The sequence below is a fragment of the Gekko japonicus genome, unplaced genomic scaffold, assembly GCF_001447785.1.
Source record: "Gekko japonicus isolate JY-2015 unplaced genomic scaffold, Gekko_japonicus_V1.1 scaffold3168, whole genome shotgun sequence".
NCBI lineage: Eukaryota > Metazoa > Chordata > Lepidosauria > Squamata > Gekkonidae > Gekko > Gekko japonicus.
This window is the reverse complement of record NW_015166520.1, coordinates 81,489-106,855: the sequence shown is the minus strand read 5'-3', so window position 1 is coordinate 106,855 and position 25,367 is coordinate 81,489. Positions and strand designations below refer to the sequence as shown.

General features: G+C 44.4%; 1 protein-coding gene across 2 annotated transcripts in view; it reads left to right on the top strand.

Moving 5' to 3' along the window:
- The first annotated feature begins 634 nt into the window (after positions 1–634).
- FAM107B (family with sequence similarity 107 member B) overlaps positions 635–25,367 on the top strand; it is a 74,760-nt gene continuing 50,027 nt past the window's right edge. The window contains exon 1 of one of the 2 annotated variants that reach the window (XM_015412286.1): positions 635–669. The gene's annotated coding sequence lies outside the window, so the exon portion shown is untranslated. Of the gene's footprint in view, positions 670–8,844; positions 8,894–25,367 lie in introns of those variants that run through there. The other variant, XM_015412285.1, reaches the window with a different exon arrangement.

Sequence of the window (25,367 nt, the reverse complement as noted above, 5' to 3'; positions counted from 1 at the left end):
TTGGCCACTGTGTGACAGAGTGTAGGACTAGATGGTGTAGGACTAGATGGGTCATTGGCCTGATCCAACATTGGCTTCTCTTATGTTCTTAGCTGCTTTGGCCACTGTGAGACAGGATGCTGGAGGACTAGATGGTCCACTAGACTGGTCTGATCCAGCAGGGCACCTCACCTGCCGGGGGAAGTCCACGGCAGCAGCCAAGCCTTCCTTTCTTCCATCCGCGCAAGGGCGCCTCGGTTCGGGGTTCCCGCCGCCCCGCCCCCCAGCCCGGCAGCCTCCTTCCCTTTCTTTCGCTCTCATTCCAGCAACAAAGAAAGGTCGGCCGAGCCTGAGCGCTCGCCGGGCTCCTCCGGATCAGGCGGTGACTCAGCGGCAAAGCGCCTCGTCGGCTCCGCCCCGTGGGCCGGGACAGGCTGGGGCTGGGGCTGCGCGCGCGCACGCGGTCCGGCTGGGGCTGGCCGGGGAAGGAGGCGGGCGGGGAGGCTGCCTGGTGGTGCTCTGGAGTGAGTTGCCGGCCGGCTGGCCGAGACGCATCTGTCTGTAGGCAAGCTGCCTTCTCTTCTCTCTCTCTCGGTGCTCCCGAGCCAGGCTGTGGAAGGACAGGCTGAAGGTGTACCTCGGCTGGTGTGGGAAAGTGTTCCTTGCGGGGCTGAGCGGTGCAAAGAGGAGGTAAGGGCACCCTTCCTTCCTTCCTTCCTTGTTTCGCGGGCCTCCGTTGACTTGGGCAAACACAAAGGCCCGAGGGGGGCGGCGAGCAGAACAGCGCGCTTTTGCTGTGCGTGAAGCGGCGGGGAGGGGGACGCAGCTGGGCGAGAAGCCTCTCCAGATGTGGTAAAGGCAGCGAGGAGCCAGCGGTGGCCGCGGTGCCTGCCTTCTCGCGCCCCAAGCGACGCTCTACGGGTCCGTCTGGCAAAGTTCTCGCGTTGCGAGGGTGGGCACGCCGGTGGGAAGACAGCTCTCGGAAGGTGGGGTGGAGGAGCGAGGTCCTGGCCAGGGCATCGTGTAAAGGGGTGGGTGGGGGGTTTGACGACCTGGGCGGTTTTCCCCCCAGTATGCAATCGGTGCGAAGACGCAACAAAGAGAAAGTACCCCAGGGAGCGAGAATACAAAGGGCTGGATTTTGGGGGTAGGGATGCGTTTGCACTTGGAGAGAAGATCTCGGCCGTCGTCAGCTGAGCGACATCCTAACAAGCGTCTCTATTGCACTGATACTGCACAAGCCTAGGCGTATTTACATGGAAGTAAAGGGAGCTTAGTCCTTAAAAATGTGTTTATGATTGCTGCCTTAGACATGGGAGGAAGGGGGACTGTTGCCCATTCTCTATGCTTTTGGTGCCCCCCCCCCTTAATATTTGCCAGTGTAAAAGCCAAACGGGGTCCCATCAATTTCTCTGCTATTTTCCGGCCATTTTTCCTAAAACTCCCCCACCCATGTTTGGAAAGTTTGCAGCGGTGCCCGGTTGCTCTCACCCGCCACAAGGACTGGGCAAGGAGAGCCACGTCCTGCTGGGAAAGCTGGAGGGTCTTGCAAGGGGGCTTTGTGGCTGTCGAAGGGGAGGGGTGCCTTAGCGCCGAATCGTGATTCTGGAGGTGGCTTTTGTCCTTACATGGGCAGTGTTTGGCAAAGGCATTCAAAGGAGCTGGGCTTTGTACTGCAGGGTCTTTCTCCCCAAGCACTGGGGTCCGGAAACGGCACATAATTTTCTTTGCCCGTTTGGGAATTTCTTTCCCTGCTTGTTGAGTTGGATGCGTTTCCCTCTTTTAATAGTCTTGATTGATTAGTTTATTTTGAACAGGGTTCTGTGGGCTGGAACTCAGATCCAGCCTAGCAATGCAAGCATGGCATTCCCTTTAATCAGATCTTCCACTTGATTTGGGGCTTGCCCGTTTCTGCATGCGTTTTCATGACATTGTTCCATACCATGTCATTAATCTGTAACTGCTACATGTGTTGCGCATATGGTGTCCCACTCCATGGCTGGGCTCTGTTACAAGGAATCCTGTCTGCGCAAGAGGTGTATCCTGATTGGCTGGGGGTGCATCTGTGTATGGATGTTTGGAGCAAACTTTTTTTTCAATGAAACTTCCGTGAGGGCTTGCAGAATTAAATATCAGCAGGATCAAAGAGAGGTGTTTTAGTGAGCCTACCGGCATCATTACACATTGAGTTTCTTTTGCCACTGACTACGAGGTGCACCCAGTTGTACTATAGTAACAGACATTAATTTCAACCACTTAGCTTGTAGAGCAATTCCTTCTAGCACTGTTCTTTACCTAGCCTGCAATGCCAGAAGTATACCTTGAAAGGTAATTAGCGTCTGAAAATTCTCTTTGCAGTTGTCTGGGCCAGAGTCATTTGACTCTAACACTGCTGACTGATGTTGTAAGAAAACAGGATTTCCCCTGCTGGGTCAGACCAATGGTCTACTAAGTCCTCCCAGCATTCTGTTTCCCAGCTTATGTATTGGGGCACACTCAAAGCAGGACATGAAAAACGTCTTCTGCTGTTTTGAGTAAACCGTCTGGTATTCTGAAGTGAACTGTCTCTGAATATGGAAGTCCCATTTAGCTTCATGAGTTTTTCTAATCAGTTTTAAAAGCGACTTTATAGGTAGCCAGACTTGCTTAACATAAGAGCCACATAGAATAAACATCAGATGTCTGGGAGCCACAAGAGATGAACAAATATTGGACACACGTTTTAATTGAAAAATATGCAAATTTGCTTTTTATTAACAGTAAACGAGACTGCCAGAAATAAAAACAAAAGGGGTAAAAACACATATTGATAATTATTTTTCCAATGATATTTATTTGACAGAGAGTGAGAGAGAGGTGGAAAGAAAGAGTGAAAGAGGTAGAAGAGAGAGAGAGAGAGGCAACAAAAACAAATAGATGGAGAGGGAGAGAGGAAAGAAGAGAGACCGAGAAAGAAAGAAACAAAGCAAATAGATAGGGAGGGGGAAACAAAGCAAATAGATGGGGAGGGGAGGAAGGAAGAAACAAACAAACAAAGAAAGCAAATAGATGGGGTGGACGAAGGAAGGAAGAGAGAAAGAAAGGTGGAAAGAAAGAAGGAGAGAGAAAGAAACAAAGCAAATAGATGGGGAGACAGAGGAGGAGGAAGGAAAGGAGAGAGAGAAAGAAACAGAAGGCAAATAGATGAAGGAAGAAGGAAGAGAGAGAAAGGAAAGAGGGAAAGAAAGAAAGGTGGAAAGAGATGTGGAAAGAAAGCAAATAGATGGGGAAGGAGGAAGGAAAGGGAAGAAAGAGAGAGGAGGTGGAAAGAAAGCAACTTTAAATGTGTTCTCCAACACCCACCCACCCCAGCTGGCTTGGCTTGGAGAAGGGATTTAAAGAGATAAATGCCTTCTCCAAGCTGATGGGTGGAGCCTCTAACTTTAAATGTATCTCCAAGTCCGTTGCCACCACTGCTGCTGCAGCAGCTTGGCTTGGAGAAGGGGTTTTGAAGAGGCAAATGGCTCCTCCAAGCTGGCTGATGGGGGGTGGGTGGGTGTCCTTGAGAACACCTTAAAAGTTAAAGTTGCTTTCTTTCTCTGTCCCCCCCCCACCTCAAGTCTACCCGGGGGGGGGATCTCTGGCTGGGGAAGAGAAGACCGATTGGGGAGGCATGCCTCCTCTTTGCTTCCCCAGCCGCCCTGCTGGGATCTGCACAATATGTGTGAAAGAGACATGTGTGGCTCCTGAGCTGCAGTTTGGCCACCCCATCTTGTGGCAGCAGATTCTCTTAAAACATGTGTTCATTGTTTGCCAGAATTCCCCTTGTTGTGAATCAGTTTCATTGGGTGAGCTAGAGTTTGAGAAGGAAAAGGCTTTTCTCCCCACACCACTTAACATTTTAGAAACTTTTGTAATGTCAGCACCCTTGCTCCTGTGTTGCTTTAAAGGGAAAAAAGCATGCTTTTAAAATTGTGACGATCCCCACGTAATGAAGAAACCACTGTCAAGGAACTGTTTGCAGCTCATGCTCACTCAGTCTCCCCTGCCCGATACTGTCATCTGTTCCTTGCCAAAAAAACGTTAATAAACCTTTAAGGGAGTACTTTGACCAAAGTCTGTCTTTGGAGAACTGATGTTTAAGGGATGATCTTTAGCTGCTTAAAATGGACTCTTAAGAAGTGGCCCAGAGATGCTTTCTGTGATGGGGTGACTCCTGCTTTACACAGGAGGAAGTTGCTCCAGCCTCAGGTGCTGGCCTCCAACCTAAGGAGCTTGCCTGTACAAGGAAGCTGTCAGACTTTTCTCAATGGAGTGGTCTGATATGGGTAATTATTTAGTTTGTGGTCCTTGCATCTTGTGGGGGCACCTTGGGATGCTTGTTAAGAGTAAAGGTTCCCTTGCTCGAAAGCCAGTCAAATCCGACTCTAGGGTTGCGGTGCTCATCTCCGTTTGAAAGCCGAAGAGCCAGCGCTGTCCGAAGACATTTCCGTGGTCATGTGGCCGCGCACGGAACGACACCAAGGCACACAGAATGCTGTTACCCTCCCACCGAAGTGGTACTTATTTATCTACTTGCAATTTCTTGCTTTCGAACTGCTAGGTTGGCAGGAGCTGGAACTAGAGATGGGAGCTCACTCCATCGTGTGGCACCCGGGTCTCGAACTGCTGAACTACTGACCTTCCACAGCCTGCAGTTCAGCGTCTTAACCACTTGAGCCACTGCAGCTCCTTGTTAAGAGTGGAGGTGGGCAAATGGTTTGGCTTGAGTGCCCCCCTGATAAATACATTAGGATGCTGATAGAGTCTGTTATGTGACCTTCCAGCGGTTTTCAATGATTCATGGGTTTGTTTCAAATAGTTGCAATGGGAGTCTGTTGTTCCACCAGCCTCCCTGGAAGGGTGCTGCATCAGAGAAAGTTCTCATGTTTAAATTGCTGCTATTAATTGTAAGCATAATTCTGTAAAATATTGTAAAACACTGTAAGGTTGGATATGTAGCCTTGTTTAACATTTTGACATGTTTTTAATAGTGCAAAATATGATGCTTGTATCCTGAATTTTTCCTGCTCTGAAAAAATCTTTGAAACACGGCTTTATGCTGGCTTCCGTGTCAGTGGGATCTGACATTCTTCTAATTAGGATACACTAATGAGGTGTGAAGGGAGCTGCGGTGGCTCAAGTGATTAAGACGCTGAACTGCAGGCTGTGAAAGGTCAGTAGTTCAGCAGTTCGAGACCTGGGTTGGCGCATGACGGAGTGAGCTCCCATCTCTAGTTCCAGCTCCTGCCAACCTAGCAGTTCGAAAGCAAGAAATTGCAACTAGATAAATAGGTACCACTTTGGTGGGAAGGTAACAACGTTCCGCGCGCCTCGGTGTTTAGTCATGCCAGCCACATGACCACGGAAACGTCTTCGGACAGCGCTGGCTCTTCGGCTTTGAAACGGAGATGAGCACCGCAACCCTAGAGTCGGACTCGACTGGCTTTCAAGCAAGGGAACCTTTACCTTTAATGAGGTGTGAAATGTATCTTCTCCTCCTTAAGAAGACTTCCCATTTGATGAACGTTTTGCATATAAGGACTTAGTTCTTATGGATGAATTTTTCAAAGGCTTTGGATTTTTATACAAGAAAAAGCAAAGATTGTAGTTTTCTATGTAATTTCCACATGTTATAGGTATTGCACTGTTCATTTAAAAATATACATATAAAAAATACAAAACGAATGTGTAAGAATTGAATCAGTAAGGTTATCACGGTTTAATCCCGTTTGGTACAGATGCTGGTATGCCAGCCAACAAAAGGGAGGGGAGAGGAGAGGTGTTCTTGACAAATTGGGAGCCAGCTGAGCCCCCGGTGGGGCTGGCAGCTCTTTTAGGAGCAGAACTTGGATCCGACTGGCATCGGTGTGGAATCCAGGCATCAGCCTCCCCCCCCCCCCCGCCTCTGGGGCCATCCTTGGTTGTTTAAGCAAAAACCTATCCTGAGTGCTGTGCAGAAACGGTCTGCCATGTCACTGCTTGGTGTGCCCGCTGGGGGTTGGATGCTGTAGTGAAGTGATGGGCTCACAGTCCTTAGCAGTTCCCCTGTCTTTGAGAGTTGTCAAAAAGAACTTTATATGAAGCAGGCCGAGCAGATCTTGGCAGAGGAGACTGCTGTGCACAGAGGAAGTGAATACAGCTCAACATGAGTTTGCATTGGGGGACTTCTGTATTGTGTGTGGGAAGTGGGCTGAAAGTCCTGGGTGTCTGAATGCTCATCTTCTTTCTACTAAACTAGTTTGCTGCTTTCTTGTTTGATCCTTTTTTTAAAAAAAGCTTCTTGGAAGGCCGTGGTTTCTGGCTGTGATTAACTTTGGGCCACTGAGCATTTTACAGCCTCAGAGATCTCAAAGTAAGCAAAGTTGTCTACAGACACTCAGGCCTGGCAGGATTAACAGTAACAGCAGCAACAACTTGTTGGCAGTAGCTGTTGTGAATGGCTTGGCTGCTCTGAGAACGGCGGTGAGAAGACAAATGGTGCAAAGGAATCTTTAATGATTGCATAACCCCTAAGTGTTTTTTGCATGCATCTTTGTCAGGGGAAATCTATCAAAATTATACAAATATAAAAGTATATTTCGCACATTTCAAAAGCAATTAAAACATATTGATAAAACACAGGACATTTTCACAGAGCATGTACAGAGTACAATTCACAAAATTATTTATATTAAGACAACAGAACTAGCAGTAACATCCACTACATATTACAGAATCACATGAAATTCTTCATTTAAATTGTTTAAAATTCATACCAACTTTCAAGATTCTTTTTAGATCCTTTCCCACATGTACCTTTCAGCAGAGTGAGGTGTCTGGCCATGTCTTAGCTCTTATCTACATGAGTGTCTGCCAGGAGATGTTCTCATTTAACCCTTTAGGGTAGAATTCCCTGTTTCAAAATCCATTCAGCCTCTTTCCTCTACAGAATTCCGTCATCCTGTCTCTTACATTTAACTATAACCCAAACCAAAAAGTCTGTGGGTTTGTGATTGTGCTCTAGAAAATGTTCTACCAGGGGAGCACCAATTCTTTTATGTGATATATTACTCTTGTGTCAGAGAGTCTTAATTTACGAGGTCTGTTCGTCTTGCCTAAATACAGTTTCCCACATCCACATGAGATTGCATAGACCACGTGATCACTGTTGCAAGTTGTGAAATCTTTAAGGTAATATTGTTTCTTGTCTGTACGACTGATAAAATATTTCATAGATTTTGTATTTCTACAGACGCAGCAATGCCCACAGGGAAAGTGCCCCATTGGATATACTTTAACATTTGTACTATTTTGATAGATTTCCCCTGACGAAGATGCACGTGAAACGTGTAGGAGTTATACAGTCATTAATGATTCTTTCCTTTGCACCATTTATCTTCTCACCTTCGTTTTGCCTTGGTGTGCCCCCCCCCCTTTTTCTGCATTGCTCTGAGAATGGCATATTTTCTGGAAATCCTTTTGTGTGAGATTCTTGCTGTGTCTGCAGGGAGATCATGTTTAAGTTGACTCGGATAAAGGTGTGCTCCTTCAACAATGTTTTTATTTTTAGTATCATGCATCTAAGGTGTCTGGCACTTGGCAGAGAAGTCAAAGAGCAGTATTGTTTTACAGACCTGGATACTGTGAAACTCCTAGGCCTAGAGGGAAGCGGAAGATACTTAAAGGCTGGGGTGCAGGGGAAGGCCTTGGAACTGGGCCTTCAACCTGAACTTAGAAATGACTGAATAGCCAGGTGAGGGAAACTGGCCCTCACACCAGTCACAGGCAGTGTTCCCTCTAAGCTGAGTTAGTGTGAGCTAGCTCATAGTTTTTTAGCCTCCGGCTCACACATTTTTGTCTCAGCTCAGAAAGGAGGGCTCTAGAACAAACTAATTTATGCAGCAGCCAAATCGCTCGCTCACAACTTTAATGCCAGTAGCTCACGAAGTAGAATTTTTGCTCACAAGACTCCACAGCTTAGAGGGAACATTGGTCACAGGCTAAAGTTTTGTGTATTGCATTGACATTCTACCTTTGTCCAGTTAAGAGCGTATTCTCATTTTACTGTCTCAACAATCGTGTAAGCCTAGGGTTGCCAGCCTCCTGGTGGGGCCTGGAGATCTCCCGCTTTTACAACTGATCTCCAACTGACAGAGATCAGCTCCCCTGGAGAAAATGGCTACTTTGAAGGATGGACTCTATGGCACTGTACCATGCTGAAGCCCCTCCCCTCCTGAAACCTCACCCTCTCCTGGATTCACCCCCAAAGTTTCCAGGTATTTTCGAACCCAGACCTGGCAGCCCTATGTGAGCCACTGACTGGCCTAATGCAGTCCGGGGAACTTCAGGGATGAGTTGGGAATTTGAACTCAAGTCTTCTCATTCCCAGTTCAACCCTGTTTTGCTGTATGAGCTCACATTGCCAGATGCCTGGAAAAAAAAGTCCTCTCCCTTTAACAGAGTCTTAATGGGATATTTTTTACCAAATGGAATTTACCTCCATGCAGTGGAAACATTTCAACTGCCCATTTCCACAGATTAAGCCTTTGCTAAAGGGGCAAGATAATTCCCCCCCCTCCTTGTGGTTAGCAACTCTGCTATGAGAATGTCCGTGAATATGATTTTTATTTCTTGCATATTTGGGGGGGAAAATTACCTTTAAAAAATTTTCAAAAGTGTCCTAGATTTGACCAGTACAGGGGAAGTTTGCTGTTTGTCACGGGAACTAGCCAATAGGTCCAGCTTGTTATTTGAATGTATAAAGTTGCCTTATCCTGTCAAGCCCTTATTCTCTCTAGCCCTGTCTTGTGCATTCTCATTGTCCGTGGTTCCGCAGGGTCTCAAGAAGGACGATTCTTTCCCAGCATTGCCACCTCAAGGTGCACCTTCCTTTGCTGGAAGAAAACGGCTTCAGGTAGGAATGTTACCCACTTTTGCATATCTCACGTGCAGGATAAATTAAAAGGTAATTTGTCCTGAGCAGAAGCTTTTATACTCCCAAGTGCCAGAAAATAGAACAGCCTCAGTCAGATTTTAGGGAGCATGGAGTGTAAATCTTTTAAGCGGACAAAGAAGTGTATACATTCGCACGCTGTATCCTGATTTATTTATTTTTTAAAAATTTGGCATTGACAGTTCTGCAGGAAGCGCTGCAGGATCTTACCTTTGCTTATTATGGTTCCATCAGTAATCTGCTCCTCTTGTACCATGTCCTGGATTGGATCTGTGAGATAGGAGCCCCTTAAATAGAGGATTCCTCTCCTCCCATCTTTGTCCTAATATTCTGTCACACCCTGGTGTGACTAAGAAAATAGGCTGCAGAGGGGTCTAGGTAGACAGTAATAGGATCATTAATGGCTGGAGTCAGAGAGCATATGAAGATCTGACTTGAACGGTGCTTCCAAACCCATCCCTCTTTATTTGTAACCACCAGCCAGGGAGGGGGCTACTCTTCATTCTTAGGAGGGAAGGGGCCATGGCTTTGTGGTAGAGGCATCTCCATTTTGTTGTTGTTGTTGTTGTTATTGTTATTATTATTATTATTATTATTATTATTATTATTATTATTATTATTATTATTATTTTGATTTGTACCCCACCCTCCCCGCCGAGGCAGGCTCAGGGCGGCTTACATAAAAATAGCAACAGATAAAACAACAATTTAAATAGCAGCATAAAACACACAAACATAATTACTTTAAAAAAACAGTTTAGATGGCGGTGGCGGTACAATAGTAGCAGAGCAGAGTACATACTAAGCAGAACAAATATACAGTCAACAATCGATTCCACTGTCAGCAATCTCAGGCTGGATACTGATATTGGCGCAGGGCATAGATGGTGAAGTGCGGCTCCTTACCTAAAAAAAAAGAGCTCCCATTTTCAAGGCCCTGCGGAACTGTGATAGGTCCCACAGGGCCCTGATCTCTTCCGGAAGCTCATTTCACCAGGTTGGAGCCGCCACTGAAAAGGCCTAGTCGATGCCAGCTTGACGTCCTTAAGGCCAGGGAGGGCCAAACGATTTTGAGACCCTGACCATAGTGCTCTCTGGGGAACATGTGGGGAAAGGTGGTCCCTCAGGTAGGTAGGTCCCTGACCATAAAGGGTTTAAGCACCAGCACCTTGAAACGAATTTGGTACGCTATAGGTAGCCAGTGCAGTGCATCCAGTGCAGGCTGGATGTGCTCCCGCATGGGGAGTACCAGCAACAGCCTGGCCGCTGCATTCTGTACCAGCTGAAGCTTCCGGATTTGGGTCAAGGGCAGCCCCATGTAGAGAGCATTACAGTAGTCTAATCTTGAGGTGACCATAGCATGGATCACTGTCGCCAAGTCATTGACTTCGAGGAAGGGAACCAACTGCCTAATCAGCCGGGGATGATATAAGGCTGACTTAACAGTGGCTGCTACCTGGGCCTCCATAGTTAAGGAGGCATCCAAGAGCACTCCCAAGCTCTTAACCTCCAGCGCTGGCACCAAAGGCACCCCATCGAAGGTTGGGATCCCTAACCTCGGGCTGCTACAACTTAGGCACAGAACCTTAGTTTTCATCGGATTCAGTTTCAATCAACTCAACCTAAGCCACAGCTTGTAACGCCAGGTCCAGATCTTCCAGCCCAGAGTCTGACTGGCCACCCGACAACAGATACACTAGTCATATAAAGTAGGCCAGGGTGTATTTGCATTCATTTAAATTTTTTAAATAGAATGCATCTCTAAAAGCTGAGAGTGGGTACAATTCTTCTGTTTCAGAGGAAGGAGTTGCCTAATTTTGCGAGTTTCTGGGCTGAGGTGAGATTTGGCAAGGGACCGCTGGGCCTGCAGCTCCCTCCTGCTGTTAGCCTTCCATTGTATCTGAAGCAAAGTGTCAGAGAAGGCAAGGCAAGTAAGGGGAAAGTTTATTTGGCAGGTCTTTTATTTACTTTATAGCCTGCCTTTCACACTGAGACTCAAGCCAGTTTTTACCGGCAAGGCGGGGTATAAATTGGAAGTAAATAAAATAAAATAAATTAGCCAGTGTAAAACAATGCAGGCAAATAGCATGAGATGTCTAATAAGTGATTGCAGCAGGATTGGGATTACAAAAATTAGAAACGATGCAAAAAGTAGGTCTTACCACAAAATGACAAGTTTCAGTTTCTTCCTATAGTGGTCTGCATCCAGATCATGACAGGGACTTTGTCTTTGAAGGAAAGTTACTCTGCACAGTATGTGAATTTTCTCTTTTCCTCTTAGGGCTGCCAAGTGGCGGGTAAACCCCTGCTTTGGAGGCCCGATTTCCGCCACCACGGAATTGGGCCCCGGGGGGAACTCCGCCTCCCGAAGCGCAGTGTGGCTGCGTCACCAGAGGTAACGCAACCATGTCTATCACGTTGGGGGCGTGGCCCCGATCGTCGGAGGGAAAACTCTATGGTTTTCCCTCTGATGATCGGGGCCACGCCCCCAACGAGATCGACATAGCGCATCACCTACGGCTCCCGGAGCCCGGCGAGGCTCCCCTGCCGCCAAGGTAAATAGACTTGGCAACCCTATTTCCTCTTCTCCCTAAAAACCTGCAATTAACTGTCCACATGGAAATGTAAGGGTTATATGTGTTTGGCGGAAAATAGATGTAATACAACAAAGGGATTTACAGCGTGTTCTTCAGCTGAGCTGCAAGCTTGACTTTGCAACTCAACTGACAGACGAACGTCACAGTGAATCCCATGTGCGTCCTGCTCTTTCCTCTCTTTCGGCTGCTCTTGCTGGGTGCATTTAACATCGAATTAACATTTTTCACCAGCTAGAAGCAGCAGTAAGCAGTTGGGGAGGAGCAAGACATGGGATTTGGTGCGCAGGTTGGTTCATCAGTCGCCTCAGTTGTGAGGTTATGAAGAACCGGCTCGCGTACACAAGAGCAAGCGCCTTTTGTGTTCCCCCCCTTTTCTGAAAACCCCCAGAAGCAGAAGCTGCTGTAGTTCAGTTAGCATGTTGATAACATGCGAAGTCCTTTAGGAGCACCAATCCAACGGGTTTGTTTGCACAAACACGCTGCCAAAGCAACCTTTAGAATGAAGTGTTTATATAACCAAGGGCAAAAGCAATTAATGATAAGAGAGGAAAAGAATGAGTCTCTTGGCCTCCCCTTCCCAACACACTATGCACTCCTCTTTCCATCTTGCAGTAGCAAACCTTTTCTAAAAGGTGAGTAAAAAACACCTGGAATATACCACTTATCTCATGCGTCATCGTAGTAGAGTAGCACAGGGTTTCCTAACATGGCACCTAGTCATTTGCTTGGCTCCTCCCATGCTTCTCAGAAAGAGGGTGAGCTGATTCAAAGACTAGTGGTCCCTCTAGTTGAATAGTTCTCCGAGCCTTGTTTTTCCTGATCTCCCTTGTGGATATTCCCAGGATTGAATTTAGGACATTGTGTGTGCTTGTTGTGCATCCCTTCACTCATTCATGTCACATCTGTCACCCAGGGGAGCCATTCAAACCAGCCATGTGATTTGAGGTCTGACAGTTGCTCAGTCCAGAACTTCCTGATAGTTCTTACAGGAACAAAATGCGATAAAAATGCTGACGAGTCCTCTCCAGGCATCGAGTTATCAAGACAATCTCTTCCCAGAGTATTCTTCTGACTGGGGAAAAAACCTGTCCTGTGTGCCAGCATAGGAGCAGCAAGACGCCACTGAGCACTTGTTGCTTAATCTAGAAGAGTGTGGCAATGCGCTGGGAAATATCTGTGCAATCAGGAAGCTTGCATACAAAAGCCAGCCACTTTGCATACTCCTGCGGTTTTGCTGGTACCCTTTACACTTCCTTCCCGCACTGTGCTGCTCTTCTGGTTTGCTTTCTGAAGTGCTGCAGCTTCCTGAAACCTGACACAAGCTCCAGACTTGTTACCCCAAATGCTATGGGTTGCCCAAAGGGGGGTGTCTCCTGTTTTTGTTGGAGTGAATTAGTGATGGAGACAGAAGCTTGTGCGAGGGGAGCAACAAGCGAAATAGGATACCAGCGTTTACGAGGATCTTTGCCTCTTAGAAACTCCCAGAAAAGAACCGGGCAGTTGCTTAACCAAAAAGGTTGTTTTTATTAAAAAGAAATCGTAATAAAATGCGTGCCTACACAAATAAAACACATGTTACACAAGTAATGGAAATACAGAGGTGAGCGGGAATAATAGGCTGTTGAGGGTTATAGCTGCCTGTCCAGATGTGCAGAAGTCCACAGAGAAGAGGCTGTGAAGATGGAAAGGAACCCAAATGAATGTGGGGGTGAACTGTCAGTAGGTGCTCAGGACAGACACACAGTAACGGAGCTGCATTTGTCCAGTTACAGGCCAAAATGCTACCTGAGGGCATGCTGATGGGATTAGCTGGAAGTAAAACAGTGTGTTGGAAATGCTGAATAGCGTTCCCAGGAAACTGACAACCATCTGGATATTGTACATAAATGGAGCTAATAGGTGCTTAACGACCCTCTGTTGTTAGAAGGGGAAGTTGCCGGGGATGGCTGAAAGGTGTTAAGTGGTCCCATAATTATGGTAAACAAATCAGGAAAGATCAGGACAGGTGAGGAACTGCTTAGTTAAGGTGAAACAATGTCTTTTCCTGGAGACCCATTATTGCCATTGTGTATGGTTTTAAGGTGGAGACAGGGTCGTTAGCAGACAGACCCATGACTTTATTCCTTGCAGAATCTCTGCCCAGACATGTCTCTGGCCTGTGATTGCTGGCATCCATTGTGTGTGAAACCAGAACCATTTTTCAGACCAGGCAGCACCCAGAACATGTGATTTTTGGATGCTGTTAGAGTGAAGGGTGCTTGGACTTACTCCTGTTAGATGCCAAACTGTTCCTTCAGCAGGTGGGGTCAGGGCATTAACAGACTGATCTCTACTGTGCAGGTAAACTTGGCAGAAATCTCCTGTGACAGAAGCACAGGTTCTTTGCTAAGAAAGTGTTGTATATGGTGGGAATGTGAGGAATTTCACATTACCCTTTTTAACCCATTTTGAAGCCATTTTTGATCCGTCATGGAGTAAACCGGTATAGGGCTGCCATTTCACACATGGCTTTCCCCTTCCGGTAAAGAGCTGGCTCTGAAGCGGTTTGCCATTTCAGACTGCACAGCTTTTCCTCCGCCGTTTTTCACCCATGCGGGTGATCTCCGCCTTTTTTTGGAACGTTCACTTTATAGCGCTTTAGCACTATAACAAAACACTCCAGGCATTCCAGTGGGGTTGATATACTGCTGTTCTGTTATAGCGCTATAGCACCATAACGCTATAAAGCAAAAAAGCCGGAGATCGCTCGGCCGGGCGAAAAACGGCGGGAAAAAGCGCATCGGAACCGAGAGAGGAAACTGAAGACTACTTGGAAGTGGTTGACAGGTAAAATGCTTCAGCCCCATTTCCTAAACGGGACAGAAGCGTTTGTGTCGGAAATTACAAATATATTCCGGTAGGGAACCGGTTCTAAAATGGTTCTGTCTGAAATGACAGACCAGAAACCATTTGGGAACCGTTCCTCTTCCAGAATATATCGTCTGTCTGAAATTCCTCATTGTGTGGAAATAAAAGATGGGCACTGTTGAGTAGGAAGTGAGAACCAAACTTTGGGCAGGGTGGTGGTGGAATTATCTTGCATTTTTTCTTCCTAGTCCCTGTTCCCTCTTGCCTGCATCTTTGGGTCCTTTTCCTGTGGTTTTCCTGTGCTTTTAAAACTCCTTCTTCCTTCCTTTCAATTTTATTTAGTTACAGCATATTTGTGTGGTCGTGACATGTTCAGAAGGAAAAGGAGTGCCTTTGATATACGGTCACTATATTGCCCTCCATTTATCTCAGATCTCTTTATCACTTTCTTCAGAGGTATTGGTTGCTAGGCATGCAAATAAGTCTAAGGGGAGAGTGGAAATTAAGGTAATGTAATTGGTGCTGTCAAAAAGGCACTGCTTTCCCCCCTTAAAGTTTGGGGAAATAGTACTATTTGGAGCATTTTTTCTTAGGGAAGAGATTACAAGGTCTGTAAATAGGTTTGTTGCTAGCCTTCCTTCCTTAAATGACACAGTGATTCTCCTGCCAATGTAGCAAAATAACTTGGGAGAAAAAGTTAAGACAGGAGTATGCCATTATTGTATGGAGTATTAAATCTCCCTCTGACTCTTGTCAGTTGATCTGCATCTCTCCAAACAGCCACTTTTTAAATACTTGTTGGGATTTCTTGTAAGTATCCAAGTTCTTTTAAGTGAACACTGTGTAATGCCTCCCAAGGTTACAAGTTGCACTGCCTTATTGCACTTGAAGAGCTATGTCCTTAGATACTAAGATACTTGTATGCCACTTTCCTCCCCAAAGCAGCTTACACCCCCAGTGAGTTTCCATGGCAGAGTGATAATTTTAACCTGGATTTCCTTGTGTATCATGAGTTGAAGAAACCAGGTGACAAGCTCTTCGGTTCATGGACAGTGTAACTTGGCATGGCATAGGGGGCCAATAGAAGTAAGTGATTATTTAGGAATGTGTTTTCAAGTTTGATCAATCTGGAATTTTAAATTTTTGTACCATTTTAAGTGGGTGACGGAACAGTAAAGTGTGGGAGAAATTTTTTCTGGGTTTTTAAAAATTAGGATGCTTTTTGTATTTCTGATGGAAAAATTAGAACTTTGAGGGATGTCAAAGAAAAATATTTCATAGAATGAGTTAAATGCTTTTTAAGACAAGGTGTTACACATTCAAAGTGTATAGATATCAGCAATTCCTGTACACACAACACATTTTCTTATTATTAAAATGTAATTAATTGTACATCCTGTGCTGGGTAGCCCAGGCTAGACTGATCCTGTCAGATCTCAGAAGGTAAGTTGGGTTGGCCCTGGCTAGTATTTAGATGGGAGCCCACCAGGGAATACCAGGGTCATGATGTGGATGCAGGAATGGCAAACCACCTCTGATAATGATGTGGAGGAAGGAATGGCAAACCACCTCTGATAATCTCTTGCGCTGAAGATCCCACAGGGTAGCCATAAGTTAGCTGTGACTTGATGGCACTTTCCACCATCAGTTGTACATATGATGCCTGTATGCTATGCAGAGTTCAGTGTTTTCAGTGTTACAAATGTTAACTCTATCCAAATATGCTGGTAGTCCCTCTGAGACTGTACGAGACTGTCTTTTGTTTACTACAAGATTTGTGCTTTCTGTTTCCTTTCTCTCAGGTAGCAAAAATGGACCATGAGCTAAGGTAGCATAGGGTGCTTCTCTGCTGTTCTTTCTCTCTGGTACTGTGCACATTCATAGTTTTGATTGTAAAGAACTAACAGTGCCATCTTAAGCAGAGTTTCCGCTATTCTAAGTCCAGAAGGGTGTAACTCTTCTTCAGATGCACTGTAAGGTATTTATGCCTCTAAATTTCATAGATATGCCATACTGTATACTTTTTATGTTAACTGTGTACTACATTGTGCATTTTGTATTGTTAAAGCAGTAAAAATGTTTAGATTTGATAAGAAATTATTGGATATATTTTAGTTTTTTACAAAATTTCGCAAACCCCCCCCCCAAAAAAGCCAATTTTCTCCCTTGTATCTCCTGAAACTGGTCTTACATGAAATCTCCACAAATGTCAGTAATATGGGATTTAATCTTTCCTAATACCTATGGCACAGAACTGCCGATGACCTTACTTTATATATTTCAAACCTACTACGTTCCCTGCAAGGAATAAATCAAACACTGTCAACATTTGATACCACCTGAGGCCTACAAATCAACCACTCTAAATCTGAGATATGCCCTATACATCTCAACCAATCCACATCAGCAAAATTACAAAAACAGTATCCATTGAAATGGATAACAGAATCTTGGAGACACCTAGGTGTACGTATACCACTAAAGATAAAAGAACTAGCTAAATACATTTACCACACTTTACACACTAAAACAAAGACAGATCTCAACAACTGGAAATCTCTACAACGTTTTCAGACAGACTTCACCTTATTAAAAGCTTCATAATCCCTACATTTATATTTCTCTGCCGGATTCTTCCAATTCTCATCACTAAAAAAGATCTACACACATGGCAAAACACTCTATGGGGCGGGGAAAAATTAAGAATCAACAACAATATACTACACAGACCCTCCAACCTAGGTGGACTAGATTTCCCTCTCCTACGAGCCTACTATCATGCAGCAATTGTATCTCAAGTCATTCAAATGCAATATAAAGACCACCAGAAACAATGGATGCAAATAGACCAAACCTAGACTGTGCCATACGATTTACAAGAAATGTTTTGGATAAAATCCAACCACAGACCGAAATCTATCAAAACCAACATACTACTATCAACATCAATTAAAATATGGGATCTAAATAAGCAGGGGTCATTTCATAGAAAAAGAGGTGCAGGAGCTCATTAGCATAACTTATTTGCATATGCCACATACCCTGAAATCACTGGAAGTGTGTCGGAAGGCAACACCTACTGCTCAGGCTCCATTGGACTGTTTTGGATTGCTATTGGGGGGGGAACGTGCAGATCTGCCCTCATAGAGGAGGGAGAGCTTGTACCTGAAGGCGGGCGGGGGGGGGGCTCTGCCACTTACCTGGCTGCTTCTTGCTCCTCGTGGCCCGACTAAGGGCTGCTGGGAGCAGGGGGTGGGGCTTGTTGCATGTGCCCGCCCCCTGAGCTCCTTACTGCCAGAGCTCCGCTCCTGTGAGCTCCTGCAGGAAATGACCCCTGTAAATAAGAAACTCCTCCCCACTGGAATATCTCAATTATCTTCTTTTACATATCAACATTGGTTTCAACCAGGCATGACCTCAAACACCTTTGAAGACTGGAAAAACGTAGACTTCGGACGTCCTATAGACCTCGTACTCAAAGGTAAAATTCAGGAAAAGCAGAACTTTGACCAAAAAATAGGCAAGCAAACACCCTGGTACCAATATATGCAGCTTAGAAACCTAACGGAATAGCTAGCAAAAACAGGAATACTCCAAAGAGAACCGACAAACCTTGAAAAAATCATCAAGGCATACCCCAACTCACCAAAAAGCATATTACCCCAACTGTACAATACAGTTAATTCTATAATGGTTAATGGTTAATTCTTTAAAAAAAATTTAGACAAACATTATATATGACAACCCAATGTTCAAAATATACCCAATCCACACGGAACACACAATTGAGGTATTTTAAAGCTAACACACCCTAATCTTAACTATTCTCTAATGTAACATTAACACCAATAACCTCATCTAGTTTAATCTATACTCTTTATACTCTATATTAGTTCTCATAATAGGGGTTAGGGTATGTATCTCATAGGGGTTTAGGTATGTATCTCACTGTTATGCTATTGTTGACACTGTTACTATTATATTACAAATTGTATGTTTTTACAAAATAAATAAATAAGAATTTTTTTAAAGAACTGAAAGAGAAAGGCGAAAAGAAGTCAGTTTATATCCTATGTAAGTTTCTTTGGGGGGGGGGAATAAGATTAAAACAATGGGATAGTTCTGCTTGCAGGAGCTTTTTTTCAAAGAAAAAAAATTGTAGCTTTGGGCGGAGGCTGGAAAAGCCTGCACTCTTCACGTGAGCACATGAAGCTGCCTTATACTGAATCGGACAATTGATCTATCAAACTTAGTATTGTCTACTCAGACCTGCAGTGGCTCTCCAGGGCCTCAGGCTGAGGTCTTTCACATCACCTCCTACCTGATCTTTTAACTGGAGGTGCAGGGGATTGAGCCTGGGGCCTTTTGCTTTGCATAAGAGCAGATGCTCTGCCACTGAGCCACAGCCCCTCCCAACTACTCTTCATTCTACTGGAGTGAATACTACTTCTTTACAGCCAGTAATAGATTGGTATGCAGATCTGTTGTGAGGTAAATGGAGAATTCCTCACTTGTGATGTACAATTTTCCAACCTGGTACAGGGGAGAGGTAATCCAGCCCTTCTGTGAAATATTGTCTGCCAGATATCTTCTGATAATTTTTGTGTCCTAACATGATCCAAACTGGCGCATGAGTGGAGCAACTATATGCACTGAAGCTTTTACGTTCTCGCTGTGTTTCCCCAATCCCCCTGCCCCTACCATGGTGTTCTGAAGTGGCACTCTGTGAGGCTTCTGTACAAAGGGAATTCTGACACTTCTTCAGGTATAAGTTGTTTCTGCTCATGGATGAGTGGGAAGGAGGGATTTTACCTGCTGGGTGAAACAGAGAATTGGGGGGGGGGGGGTCTTTTCCTCCTTGAACAGCTGGAAATAAGGTGACTGCTGAATTAGTATGGCACTGTACTAGAATGTGTCATCCACCCCCTCACCCGATATAGTTTTGATGTTCAGATGTAGGTATTGCAAACAAGAATTATTTTGCCTTTCAGTTTAATCTCACTTTTTTGGTGTCATCGAACAATTTGAAAAATGGTTGGAACAGTGCTTTGCATATGGTTAATGCATTTTTTCATTGTGTTATGAAGCCTCTTAAGCCAGAAGTGTCAAACTCATTTGTTACGAGGGTCGGATCTGACATAAATATCACTTTGTCGGGCAGGCCATGTGTGCCATAAAACGTAATGCCAGGTCCCGGAAATAGAAACTGTATAAAGGACAGCAGCTGGTAAGCTCTGAGATAGTGCATCCTCACTGCAAGGCCCCATGGGCTTGGAGGTGGGTGCAGAGAAAAACCCACATAGGCGGACTGGAGAGGCAGCAGTTCAGTGCTGGGCAGATGCTCCCACAATGCTTGACTGCTGCAGCTATACTTGTTCTGCAGTACTAGAGCAATAATGAAATGACAGGATAGGAACCCTAGAAAATACCTTATAACCAACTATGTAGCATCATGCAGTCTAGCATGTACAAAATACAAGAGGGAGAATTCACAAAAGAACACAGCAATAAAAAGCAAAGCAGTACAGTTGAACTAACTCAACGAAATACATTCTACCTAGGCTGTAGTAGGTTCTTCAGAGCAGATACCCAGTTCCTTGTAGTAACAAGATGTTGGAGGAGTCCTTAACTCCTACCCAACCACCTGTGGACCCCAGTTTCTGCTAAAGACAAGGGAAAATCCCAGATATCCAGATCTTTATGATCAATGGAATCTGTCCTAAACCAGCCTCCTCTTTAAGAGTGATAAGCTGAAGTAGCGAATCCCATGCAAAGTTCCATCTCTGGTGTCAGAGGCTACTGATATCAGTCAGAGACATATATAGTCCCACCCCTGTCAGGCATCTGGTAATGGCTGTGAATGACAAGTAGATGGTCTGGCCCAAACCAGATTGCCCTATGTACAAAAAAAATTATGCCTGGAAGGATGGTCCAATGTGGAATGGAAATGAATGGGTTATTCTAATGTAAACTCCAGGTATCCAAGATCCCAGATGCTTTGGAACTGGACTGTTCAGTGCTCATGACAATTTAGATATAGTAGTTATCTCAGAAACATGGTGGCATGGGGAAAATATATGGAATACAGTCATCCCTGGGTATAAGCTCTTTAAGCAGAACAAGGAGGGACAAGTTTGGGGAGGTGTTTTGTTGTACATGAAAGAGGACATAGAATCAAATAGGTTATAAAACATCAGAGGAATTAACTCCCCAACTGAGCCAATATGGGTGGAAATACTGGGGGCTTAAGCAGGGCTGTATTAACCCATGGCCGGGCCCCTAGGATTTCAGGTATTTTGAGGCCCCTCCGGTATTTCAGTCTTTTACCCCGCTACAGCTGACAGCCTGACCCTGGTACGGTAGGTTTTAGACTGCAGTACGTAGCCCTATATCCATTTTGAGGGTTTCCTCAATTCTGTTCACTATATATATATATATAAAATACTGCAGAACAAAGTGGAGATGAATCTTTAAAGGACTTGTGACAAAAAGCAGAGACTACAACCCAGGAGTTATCAGTAGTTATAGACCAGCGATTCTATGGGCTGTCTGTGAAGAGAAAATAACAGTGCCTCACCAAAAAGAAAATGGATGGCCCCCTTGCCCCTGAGGGGCCCCTAGGCTTCAGCCTAGTCAGTCTTATGGATACTACAGCCCTCTTGAAAGGCTGAGTAGATCTCCCATAACTCAGGTGTTTGGTCTGAAGAGCATTCTGATGGGAGCAGAGCCAAGCTTTCATCGCCACACTTGCTCTGATACGGTAGATTTTAGGCCATCCATCCCTAATGACAACTCTAGTATGTCTACACAACCATATTAACAATATTAACAATGTTTTAAAAGGCACTCCCAAATCTCCTCAGAGGGCAGAACATGGACAGTGACTTACCAAGGTGAGGAACCAGGAAATGTAAACTGTCTCTGAATAAGGAGATTTGAAATGTGTGATAACATGACCCTCTTTTCCCCCTTCATCAAGTAGTGTTTAACAGGGAATGTACTTGGATGTGGATTAAAAGGTAGGCACCATGGCTGTTGCATACTTACTGCTGCATGTGCCAAGATATACATGCAAGGCTGAGGTGTGAAGCTTTCTAGAGAGGAAGCATGTATGTTTTCTAATAAATAAATATTAAATAACAACAAGGAGACTTTACTCAGGCTTCTGTTTCTGCTCTCTTTGAGGGAGATAAAATATCCTTATGCCTGTCTCAGCTTGTATGTTTGAAGGGAAAAACAGCTGATGTTTTGGGGGCAGACATTTTGAGTACCTGTGGGGTCCAGATTCAGCACCTGGGCCACTGATTGTTCATTGCGCTGACTCCATTGTCAGTAAAAATTTCAAGCACTGTCTCTGGTGCTGTGTTAATTGTTTCACAAAGAATGCTGGGATGGCACATTCCTTTTTTTTCAGATTGTTGCACTGGAGTGTGTGTGTATGTGGGTTTTCCCTCTTCTGGCTGCCAAAAATGTCCTCCACCCTGAAAAGGAAATGTACAAATAGGCCACAATGGTTAGATAACAGGAGTTGTCTAACTTGCAAAATTACACACAGATAACACTGGGAAAGTTCTGCTGTGTTCTTGGTATGTGAAATGGCAAACTTGTGATGGTTTAGTGAAAGGAAGTGTTTTTTTGTCAACAGTCAGAGTTAGAAATTGTCCCTTTTACTGGTTTTTGTTACTTGCAGAGGTTGGTAGATGGAAGGACTTGGAGAAAGTGGCGTGGTATGGACGCAGAACATTTTCACTCCCAGGAAGCAGCACCCCATGTTTTAAAATCTGGGTTGTAAAATACCTTGTTGGGAAGTAACTGGGGAGTGAGGGGAGACAGTGTATGGTGCACAAATGTTAGTAATGTTCATCCACTTCGGGTTGTAAAATACCTTGTTGGGAAGTAACTGAGTTGTAAAATACCTTGTTGGGAAGTAACTGGTTGTAAAATACCTTGTTGAGTTGTAAAATACCTTGTTGGGAAGTAACTGGGGAGTGAGGGGAGACAGTGTATGGTGCACAAATGTTAGTAATGTTCATCCACTTCGGGTTTTTAAAAATCTGATATAATCATGGCAGCAGTTGACAATAGGTATACACTGATACATCCAATCAAAATGATGTTTGTTTCTGGCTCTGTATTGGTTGTTTTAGCAACACACCAAGATTGCATACAGGAAAATACACCTTCACTTTGCCTAAAGTAGTTATCCCCAGATGGCCACTAAATTCCAGTTTGTCACAGTGATCACAGATTTGGTTTAGTCATCATATCTTGACTCTCATTTTTGCCATTCTTTTCTTTTTTGCCATGAAAACAAACTCCAGTTTGCCTAGGCACTGGTGTTTGGATTTGATGGGCTGTTGGAACTATCTGCATGAACTGGGAGTTATGACCAACTGACCTCCAAAAACAGGATGCTTAGTGCATCAAATTCAGAGAGCTGGGAGAAACACAGTTTGATCGACAGGTTGCTGCCAGTGTGCACCACCTATTGATCAATGCCAGCTAAGGAGAACTTAAGAGCAGCTGAATGCTGGAAAAAGGGTCTTTTTTGCATTTTTTCATCTCTGCCATGTCAGTAGCCAGACAGTTTGAGTTGGTGTGTCTGTCAGAAGGAATCAGACAAAGTCACTTGGAAAGTGTAGGGACACAACTCCTTGTCCTTATTGTATATTATAAAATCTGAGGAAAAGTTCAAAATAGGAACTTTTAGCCTAAGTGTCAACCAAGCTGAAAACGGTTTATTCACAATGTCAAGAACTGAGGATCAGGTTTGGCAGAAAAGATTGGTCAGTGTATTGAAACTGCCAGTCTAGCCAAGTAGAAAAGGAATGTTGCTTCTAGGAACTGGAGAGTATTTTCTACTCAGTTGTTCAGTGGGTTTATTTCTGAAAGGACCCTGGGTTTGTGAAAAAGGAAATGGTCTTAGACACTTCCAGAGTCAAAAGGAACACTATAATCTCAAAGGGAGGGAAATAAGTACAGGAAGAAACAGCTGCCTCCAGGAAACTATGTTAGTTAAATGTGTCTTTATGAAGACACATTGTTGCTGTGAAGAAAACTCTAAGGCAAAACAATATCTCTGTCAAGAACTGAGAGTTTATGAAAATAAGCATCAACAATATTCTGTAGTTTGTTAAAAATATTATAACCTGTAAATACAACAAAATTAACCTCAGCTTTCTCATCTCCTGCCTATCCCTAACCCAGCCATGCCTGTTAAATAAAACTGTTAATTCATATTGAACTTTACAACGTCAAAGTCTTTCTAGGGGCTGCTGAGTCACAGCAGGGAACTAAAAAGAATTTTGGCAGGAAACTCTGCCTCACAGTAAAACAAACAGTAGGGGTCTGTCATAAGAGTAGAGAGGAGGTCTAGCTCAGTGAGCAAGCTGATCCTTGAACTCTTTCATAATGTAGGTAGTTGCCTTTTTTCTGGAACTGATTATTTTATTTACTATCAATAAGGCACAGGCAGCCCCACTGAAAGTCAAAAGGTGGCTTTCTGAGGAGGAGATGCAAAGCAGTTGCTTTAGGCAAAAGCAGGAAACTCTTTCCTGTGCGTCGTCTTGGTGTGTTACTAACAGAATGCTAGTCCAGAGCTAGGAGCAGGGCTGACTTGTAGGTTACACTTCACAATCTCTCCTTATATATAATTGTATTTTGGTCGTGGCACTTTGTGAACATTCCACATGCTCCCAAATCAGTTGGCTCCGTGATGTGTCACTCAGAAGCTGTCTCTATCTACTGACTGTATTGCCTGAGTCTCACCTCCAATATTCTAAACAGTTTGCTGTTCCTCTCCCCCCAATAGCCAGTCGGAACACAGAGGTCATTTGCATATGCGGCCTGATTGCCTTTGCCTGCATCTAGTCCACCTCCCTGCCCTCTGCAGGAGCATAGCCAAAAGATAGCCCTACAACATACCTGAAAGATGGTTGTCCTGCCTCCGCTTGAAAACGTCCAGCAAAGAAGCATCCACCACCTTCTGAGGCAGCCTGTTCCAGTGCTTACAGTTAGGAAGTTTCTCCTGATATTTAGCCGGTAACGACCCCCTTGTAATTTCCACCCATTAGATCTAGTCTTGCAATCCGGAGCAAGAGAGACTAGATCTGCTCCATCTTCTACATGACAGCCCTTCAGATATTTGAAGACTGCAATCATGTCCCCTCTAAGCCTTCTCTTTCCCAGGCTAAACATACCCAACTCCTTCAGCCTTTCCTCATAAGACTTGGATTCTAACCCTCTCACCATCCTGGTTGCCCTCTTCTGGACATGCTCGAGCTTGTCAACATCCTTCCTAAAATGTGGTGCCCAAAACTGGACACAGTACTCCAGGTGAGGCCTGACCATAGCAGAATAGAGCGAAACTACCACCTCCCGTGATCTGGACACAATGCTTCAGTTAATGCATCCTAAGATTGCATTAGCTTTCTTCACAGTCACATCGTACTCCAGGCTCATGTTTAGCTTGTGATCAAACAGAACACCTAGATCCCTTTTACATGTGCTGCTGTCAAGCCAAGTCCCTCCCATTCTATACAACAACAACAAATACCTTTTATTGGCATAAAATATTAGACAGTTGCCATTAGGGTAAAACAATCCTATAAAATTTGTGGAAAATAAATAACTTCTAAAAGCATTACAAAGGTATGTCTATTTATATGAGCTTAAATTATAGCAAGATAAAATTTTGCCCAACCACAAAACCTTGAATTAAATTATACAAACTCATTGAACTCAATTAGAATGATCAGGGACATTTTTCCGTTTTATAAGACCATAAAAGAACTTGGCAGTCAATTCAATAATCTCCGAATCTCGAGAAGTAAGGAGGTAGTGTAGCTTGCTTCCATCCGGTTGCTAAGGGGGACTTCCAGAAATTTCGCTCGAATGTCGTTTAGCAAATTACAACGTAAAAGTACATGCTCAACTGTTTCTATTTCTCTCTTATTGCATCCGCAATATCTAATTGCATAAGGGATTTTCTT